Raw genomic sequence first — 9194 nt, forward strand, 5'->3', positions numbered from 1 at the left:
TTGAAAAAATAGTATAGCCGTGCGGCGGTACTCGTTTTTCCTTTTTAAAAAAAAGGCTTTACTCTTTTGACACGTGGCACCTAGGGGCTGGGAGTGTCGTCGTTTTAAGATATACGTAGTATAGCCGCACGGCTATACTCTTTTTTCGTGGAGTATAGTGGAGCTAGTCGCATTTCCGAGAAAGAAAAGATCAAAAGGTGTGCTTTTTCTTTTAAAAAATGGGGAAAAAGATGTCTTTGGGAGTGTTAGGACCCAATTAAAGGAGTGCAAAGAAGAGCTGGAATTACTGCAATGTATTAATCCTTCGAAACAACAAAGTTAGAGGAAGGAGTTTCTTGAAAGGAAGATTGATGATTTGCTGGAAAAACAAGAAGTTATGTGGCAGCAGCGGTCAAGGGTGGGGTGGCTGAAAGAATGGGATAAAAATACGAGTTATTTCCATGAAAATGCAAAGGAGAGGACAAAGACTAATTTCATAGCAGGGGTGTATAATTCAAAGGGGAAATGGTGAACGGATAGGAGACTGGTAACCAAAATTTTTAGTATTTATTTTCAGTCTCTCTTTGCAAAAACAGGAGGCAATAATATGGAGGTGATCACTGACAAGGTTAGTCCAAAAGTGCCTGATCAAATGAAGCATTTTCTTATTAAGCCTTACAACAAAAATGAGGTTGAGTTTGCTTTGAAGCAAATGCCTCCTTCAAAGGCTCCTGGAATTGATGGAATGTTAGCTGTTTTTTTTTTTTTTTTCAGAAATACTGGCACATTCTTGGGGACGAAGTTGTTGAGGTATGTCTAAAAATTCTTAATGGTCAGGAAAGTGTGAGAAGCTTGAACAAGACTTTGATAGCTCTCATCCCTAAAGTTGAAAAACCGGAATTTGTGACTCAGTAAAGGCCAATATCTCTTTGCAATGTGATTTATAAAATTATTTCTAAGGCTATAACTAACATATTAAAGTGTGTGCTCCCAATGATTATATCTGAAAGTCAGAGTGCTTTTGTTCCAAAGAGGCAAATTTCAAATAACATCATTCTGGCTTTTGAAACAATCCATGCCATGAAATGTAGAAGGGGGAAAAAAGCTCCAAGGTTTGCTTTGAAGCTAGACATGGCAAAAACATATGATAGAGCTGAGTGGAATTTCATTTGTAAAATGATGGAGAAATTGGGTTTCCCTGACGAGCTTATTAAGCTGGTATTTGAGTGTATATCTATTGTTTCATATTCTTTGATAAGGCATGGAGCTGTGGAAGATAATATTATCCCACAAAGGGGGATTAGACAAGGAGATCCCTTATCTCCCTATATTTTCCTCATTTGTGCAAAGGGTTTCTCTACGCTTCTTAAACAGGCAGAGCTTTCTAGTGACATAAAAGGGATTGAAGTTGCAAGGGGGGGCCCTTTAATATCTCATTTGTTTTTTGCAGATGACAGCTTACTCTTTCTTGAAGCAACACCACAGGCCTGTAGAACCCTAAAGAGGGTGTTTGAGATTTATGAGATGGCAACAGGGCAAAAAATAGATTTGGCTAAGTCTGCGATTGCTTTCAGTCCAAACACTCCTGTGCAATTAAGGAATGAGGTGAGTAGCATTTTAGCGATCCCAATTGTTGAGTTTCATGAGAAATATTTGGGATTGCCAACTGTGATTGGTAGGAAAAAGAAGGAGTGTTTCAACAGAATAAAAGAAAGATTGAGAAAGAAGCTTAATGGATGGAAAGAGAAATTACTTTCAAAAGCAGGAAAGGCTCTCCTTATCAAAGCGGTGGCTCAGAGCATTCTTGATTATGCTATGGGAGTCTTTAAACTTCCTGTAACATTCTGCGCAGACTTAAACTCAATGATTTCTAAATTCTGGTGAAAGTGTTGATGCTCAAAATGGCCCGGTCAATAGTGAGTCCAACTTAGTGATTAGGTATGCGGGGTCTTCAGCAGGGAAGAGAGCTGAGGCCCTTGGTGAAATATAGGTTGATGGGAAACCTGCAGAAGACAAAGTGGGAGAAACAATCGTTAAGCTTCGGACACCGGTGTGGTGCCGGCCGAAGGCTCTCCGATGCCTAAGTCAGTTACAAGTAGTAATTCTGGCAGAGTAACAGTAAAAGTGGGAGAATAGTTGTCCTTTTTACCTGGGTACTGTTCCCTATTTATAGGGAAGTGAAAGTGGGAACTTTGCACAAAGTTCCAATGTGGGACTTTGTGCAAGTCGTTGTGGTGGCGACACGTGTCCTGGAGATTAGGTTTGGCAGTTGGGAGCTTCGGCAGGTGTCTGGCACCTCGAAAGTGTGTCTTCCTTCGGCAGGGGAGAAGGCGTGGCTGTCTTGGTGCTAGTCGCTTTGGTGCTGGGTCTGCTCGGTTCATTATGGTGTAAACAGTAGTCCCCCAAGTTCGCGGTCGAGAAGTAACTTCTGGGTTGGGAACTTGTGAGTTTTTGTAATTGTAACCGAGCATTCCAGCTTCGTTGGGAGTCGTAGGGCACTCCCTAGTCCCCCAAGTTGGCAAGCTAGGAGTTGCGTCAACACATTGTAGCTGGGTACCTGGGTACTTGGGCATGTTGCAGATAATATGGGAGCTGGGTCCGTAGGGGAGCCGGACCTTCGAGGGAGCCGAGTCTTATGGAAAATTTGGACTTCCCAAAATTTGTCCATGGCCCTTGCCGTTCGGCAAGGGTCTAGCTCCTCTTTTTTTTTTTTTTTTGAATGGCCGGGAGCTAGGCCATCGAGGGAGCCGGGTCGTTTTTGAAAATTTGGCTCTCCAAAATTTCTCCATGGCCCTTGCCGTTCGGCAAGGGTCTAGCTATTTTTTTTTGTTGCTCGGGAGCTAGGCCTTTTTGGATTGGGTCTTCGGCAAGGGGCTGGGGTTGGGCTCAAAGTGGGCTTCGGCATGTGAGAAAGGCTAGGGTTTTGAGATCCCTACAAAATTTATATGATGCATTATGCCGTTCGGCAAGTCTTCATTCGGCAGCTTTGTAGATTTTGGGATTGGGAGGAAACAAAAACTTGGGAGATTTGAACTTGCCGTTCGGCAGCAAGCTTGGGCGGCGCTTCGGCAGCAGGACTGGGCGGCGCTTCGGTAGCAAGACTGGGCGGCAGCAAGACTGGGTAGGCTTAATTGGGTTGTGCTGTGCCGATCGGCAGGGTTGGTCCGAGGAGGTGTTGCTGTGCTTAGAGCACATCGGTTGTGGCTGGACCCTTGCCGTTCGGCAAGGGTGATTAGGGAAGAGCTGTTGCGAGCAAGTGTGCGAGATCCTTGCTGTGGCTTCGGCATGTGGGCTGGGATATGAGCAGGGCTTGGTGTGAGCGAAGTCAGCGGGAAGAGATGGGCTTCGGCAATTGATCTTGCCGTTCGGCAAAAGGTTGCCGAGATAAAGTTGGAGCTGCCGAGATCAGATTGGAGCTGCCACTGGTCTTGCCGTTCGGCAAGAGGCTTGGCAGCGGCTGAGGTGTCCAGCGGCAGGAGGCTTCGGCAGGGCTGTGCGTCGGCTTCGGTAAGGCGGCTAGGAAGGTTTTCGTTGCGGCAGCTGGTTCTGCCAGCTGGGAGAGTTGCTCGGCAAGGTTGTATGCTTCGGTATGGCCTCATTTCCCTCTTATTTCATGTTTGCATAGCCCTTGCCGTTCGGCAAGGGTGCCTTGAGCTGATTTTTATTTTGACCGTTGTGTTTGATCAAAGGTGATAGGCCCGAGCGAAATTGGAGCTAGGCCGTTGGCAAGAGCACGGCAGAAAATAGCTGGGCCAAAAAAATAGCTGGGCCGAAAATAGCTGGCCTGAAAAATAGCTGGGTGTGGAGAGTGGTTTGGCCGAAAAGGAGCTGGGTTTTCGTGCTCGCTTAGCCTCTCGAGCTAGACCGTCCATAAGGCAAGTGAGTTTCCCGGGACTTGCCGTTCGGCAAGTCCATCCATGATATATGTTTTGAAATGTATTTGGGTGCCTTGATCAAATTTGGGCTTAGCCTTGTAGTAGGATTGGGCTTATGAAATAGGCTAGGACACTTGAAAATATGGGGACTCCATTTTGTTTTTGCACGGGCCTTGTCGTTCGGTAAGGCCCCTAAATTTCCCTAAATTTTTTGTTTTTGGTTGTTTATGTATTTTGAAAATTGAATTTCAAATGGTGTGTAGGTACAAGGGTTTTAGGAGGGAAGATGAAAGGGTGCTAGGGTTTGCTCGTGAATCGAGGCGTGGTACCCTTAGTTGGCTATAAAAAGGAACTTGGGGTGGTGAAGGCACCACACTTGAGTTGAGAAAATTTGTGAGAAATTGAAGAAGAGGAGAGGCGATTTCCGGCGATTAGTTTGTGGTGGTGCTTGTGGCTGAGGTGATTTCCGGCGATCCATTCGTGGTGCTACGAACAAGGTTAGACCTTATTTCGCTAGAACTTTTGAATTGAAATGTCTTGTTTTGCATGAACATGTTGAAGGCTAGGAAGAACACATTGAACATGAGCATGAACATGATGAACACGTTGAACATATGTATGAACATGTAGAATTCTTGCCTGGCATGAAGATTTGGCAAATTTTTGTTGTGGTGGTTCGATCCTCTCCGCATGTGCATTAGTTCCTTTTTCTTGTTTGTGCATATTGTAGATGTCTGAAAGTTCTGATAGAGAAAGTCCTGACCCCCCTGCCTTTGGTGGGGATGATACTGAGAGTCAAGAGCCGAGCCAATATATATGTTCTGAAGAGGAAAGTTCAGAGACAGAGGGTATGGTAGAAGGAACCATAGAAAGTAGGATGATAGGGCCTGGGGGTGAGAGGGCTGAGCCATCGGGAGACTCTGGGTCGGCTGCATATAGGGAGATGCAGAGAAATTATATAGAGTTAGAGGCTATAGCAAATCGGGTTCTAGCCTTGCCTCAAACGCAAGAAGTGGGTTCGAGCAACCAGGCATCACTATCAGGGTCTGTGGGTATAGCCGTGGCTTCGGTATTAGAGGGATTAGACATCCGGGTTGGTGTCTCGTTGCCGCGGCGGAATACACTTACAGAAGCGAAATTGGCCCAGCTACGAACAGATTTTTGTGTGCCAGCCTATGTGGGCTTGAGGTTACCCACTGAGGTCGATGTAGTCAGATATCCTTCGGATGGCTCCGTGATGATTTTTACAGATATGTATCGGCACGGCTTCAGACTACCGTTTCATCCGTGGGTTCAGATGATGTTGGCCAAGTTGGGGTATGCACCGGGGCAGTATAATCCCAACTTTTGGATTCTTCTTCATGGGGTGTATATTGCCTGGTGGTTGGCTGGGTTAGGGGAGCCAACGTTTGAGCAATTCATGTACCTGTACTCCATTTCGAAGCAGCAGGGGACTTTTGGCTGGGTACAGGCCAATTGCCGAAAGGCGAAGGAGAGGGGTTATTTTATTGGACACAAGCTCACAACGCAAAAGCCCTGGAGGAACAGGTGGTGCATGGCCTACGGGGACTGGGAGAGTCCTCTAGGGAAGAGCATTGTCCAGCACATTCCTACCCACTTCCAGTCGATAGGTCCTTGGCCCCATCCCTTAAGATTGTCTAATGCTTGATTGTGTTGTCTTGGCTCCTATTGTTGGGTCTGTATTTTGTTTGTGCCAGTGTAAATGGCTAAGTAGTTTCTAACTCTCGGTGCAGGTTCAGTGAAGTGGGGCCCTCTCTCCAAGGAGCAAGAAGACGAGGTTGAGTGGGTGAGGGCGCAGCTATCAGAGACTGAGCGTGAGTGCGGGAACCTAGTCACGCAGAAGAATTTGTTTGAGTCCGGACTGCTGCAAGGAAGTAAGTACCTGGGTTATCTTTTTGTTGTGTGCTGAGCCTTTGTGAGTTTGAGTAATAGAATTGCTCTGTTTGTTTTGACAGTGGCTGGCATCATAAGGGGGAGCACGAAGGTGGCCGTAGACATTGATGAGGGCGAGATGCAGAAGCGGCTGAGGGAGTCTCGGGCCAGGAAAGTTGAGAAGAGTGCTAGAAAACGACCAAGGGATGATGATGAGGGTCGGGTCGCGGACGTGCTGGGGAAAAGGAAAGCCTTGGAGGAGGCTCATCAGCATGTGATGGGGTCAGGGCCGAGACTTCCGCCCTTTGATCTGCAGGCACCGCCGAAGCTACCCTTCGGCATGGAGGACGTGTTCGCTGAAGGGGTAGAGAAGGTAGACTTCGGCAGGCTACGCCAGCAGAAGAAGGAGGTCAACCTGGCTATGCACCGGCAGGAGGTGCCTTTAGTGAACGTCTTCCTGGAAGGCGTGAAGAGCGACCTTGAGGCTCTGGCGAGGACTCCAGCTTCTTCCTTCATTGACCGGGCCCAAAAGACGATCCTCACCTCTGCCTATGTAAGTGTTTAGGCCCTTTTTGAATGTATTTGTGTTGGATTATTTTTGTGTGGATTAACTAACATGGTTTTTGTTTTGCAGGCCTTTGGCGAGATGTACGTCAGCATGGCCAAGGCTGACAAGGAGATCCAGAGGCTGAAGAGGCGGGATGAGCTAGCCAAGAGAAAAATGGCGGAGGCGCAGGAGGCCATCCGAGAGAAGAACGCCTTGCTGGTTCAAAAGGCGGCCCTGGCCAAGGAGGTGGAGGAGCTGAAGAGATCGAAGGCCGAGGAGGTGGCTGCTGCCCGAGTCGAGGCGATTGAGTCCTTCCGATCCTCAGAGGAGCTGAAGAGCTATATCATGGACCGACTGGCTGATGAGCAGCTTCGCTGGGAAGATAGGTTGGTTAGGTTCAACCCCTCGGTGGAGATTAACTTTGACACCAGTGGCGAGCCTCCTGCACAGACCCTTCCTGCTGATGCTAGCGCCCCGACACCAGAGGCTGAGTTGGCCAGTGAGGATGCCCCGTCGACCGAGTCTTGAAGGCGTTGCCTTCGTTATGTGTTATAGTGATTATGTACTTTAGTGATTGTGTTGGAACACTGTTTATTTTGTTTATGTATGAACACTTATCCTTGCCTGGAGCAAGGGTGTTTTGATTTGTGATATGAGACTTGTGTGATATCAATTGTGTTAGTAAAGTAATAGCCATGTGAATGCATGAAAATGAGCCGGAGTCAGGCGTTTCATTTAAATAGGTGCCGAAAGGCAGAAGGTACAAGTGGTCTAGGGTCTAGATACCTTACTTCTACCTTACAGTAAATAATCAAGACCAAAGTGTTGTCCTAGGGTCTAGATATGTTTACTTGTAATAGTACTTGAGGTGGTCAGCATTCCACGGGTGAGGCAGCGTCTTGCCTGTGGAATCACGAAGCTGATAAGTGCCGGGGCGGCAGATTTTGATAATCTCATAAGGACCTTCCCATGTAGGGCCGAGGGTACCTTCGTTGGGATTTTTGGTAGCCAAGGAAACTTTGCGCATGACCCAGTCCCCCATTTTGAAAGCACGGGGCTTGACTCGGGAGTCGTAATATTTGGCGATCCGTTGTTTGTACGCGACATTACGCATGCTCGATTGGTCCCGGAGCTCGTCAATGAAGTCGAGGTTGAGGGCCAACTGCTCGTCATTGGCCGTGGCATCGTAAGTGGAGGTTCGGTATGTGGGCTGGCTAATCTCTACCGGAGCCACGGCCTCGGTTCCAAATGATAGGGAGAACGGCGTTTCACCCGTGGATGTGCGGAAGGTGGTGCGGTAGGACCAGAGTACTTCTGGGAGTAGTTCTGGCCAGCAGCCCTTGGCTTTGTCAAGTTTTGTTTTGAGGGTCTTCTTGATAATTTTGTTCACGGCTTCGACCTGGCCATTGGACTGAGGATGGGCTGGGGAGGCGAAACACAGACGAATCTTGAGGTTGGAACAAAATTGTTTGAATTTGGCGTTGTCAAATTGCCGGCCATTGTCGGTGACGATGGAGTTGGGGATGCCGAAGCGACATACAATGTTTTGCCACACAAAGGATTCGATGCGAGCTGCAGTGATGGTGGCCAAGGCCTCGGCCTCAGCCCACTTGGTGAAGTAGTCTACGGCCACAACTGCATACTTGACTTGGCCCTTGCCCTCTGGCATAGGTCCAATGAGATCCAGTCCCCATTGGGCAAATGGCCAAGGGCTGACGATGGCAGTCAACGGTTCAGCCGGGAGTTGTGGAATGTTGGCAAATCGCTGACACTTGTCGCATTTCTGGGTGAATTCCTGGGCGTCAGTGTGGAGCGATGGCCAGAAGTATCCTTGGCGGATTGCCTTATGGGCCAGCGAGCGTGCGCCCGAGTGGTTACCGCATATGCCTTCATGGATTTCTCAGAGGACATAGTGACCCTCCTCTAGAGTCAGGCATCGGAGGTAAGGAAGGCTGAAACCCCGCTTGTATAAGGAGCCGTTAATGATCAGGTAACGGGCAGAGCGATGGCGAACGCGTCGTGCTTATGCCAGATTAGCCGGTAGTGTTTGGTTCTGTAAGAACTGGAGGATGGGGTCCATCCACGTAGGGCTGTGATCAATAGTGCAGATGAGTGGGGCTTGTGTGCTGGGCTGGGCCAAAAACTCGATGTGGATGTGGCGACCCATTCCTTGCTCCAAGGATGATGCCAACCTGGCTAGTGCATCGGCATGGCTATTCTCGGAGCGCGGCACTTGCTTGATAGAGTGGGCGTGGAAGGTCGCCAGTAAGTGCCGAGCGTGCTGGAGGTAGGCCGTCATAGAGGCATCCTTAGCCGTGAAGTCCTGGTTGACCTGGTGGACCACGAGTTGTGAATCGCTGAATATCTGAATTTGCCTGGCGTCCATCTCTTTGGCTAATCGAAGACCAGCTAAGAGTGCTTCATATTCGGCCTCATTGTTGGAGGCTTGGAATTTGAAGCGAAGGGCGTACTCGAGGGCAACCTTGTCTGGGGAGATGAGAACGAGGCCGGCCCCACAGACCTGGGCATTAGAAGAGCCGTCTACGAATAAGGTCCACAGAGGCTGGGTTAGGTCGAGATTGCCTTCGGTGGGGGTTTGGTCCTGGCTGGGCGGGGGATTGGGTTCGGTTATGGGCTGGATAGCTGACGAAGCTTGAGGCTCCGTGAATTCGGATAAGAAGTCAGCGACGGCCTGTCCCCTTAGAGCCGGGCGGGGTTTGTAATGGATATCAAACTCGCCAAGTTCAATGGCCCACTTAACCAGCCTCCCAGAAGTTTCTGGCTTCTGCAACACCTGTCGGAGCGGTTGGTTGGTTAAGACATGGATGGTGTGAGCTTGGAAATATGGTCGGAGGCGTCTTGCCGAGACGACCAGGGCGAACGCCAATTTTTCGATGTCC

Source organism: Prunus persica, chromosome G5, assembly GCF_000346465.2.
Source record: "Prunus persica cultivar Lovell chromosome G5, Prunus_persica_NCBIv2, whole genome shotgun sequence".
Lineage (NCBI taxonomy): Eukaryota > Viridiplantae > Streptophyta > Magnoliopsida > Rosales > Rosaceae > Prunus > Prunus persica.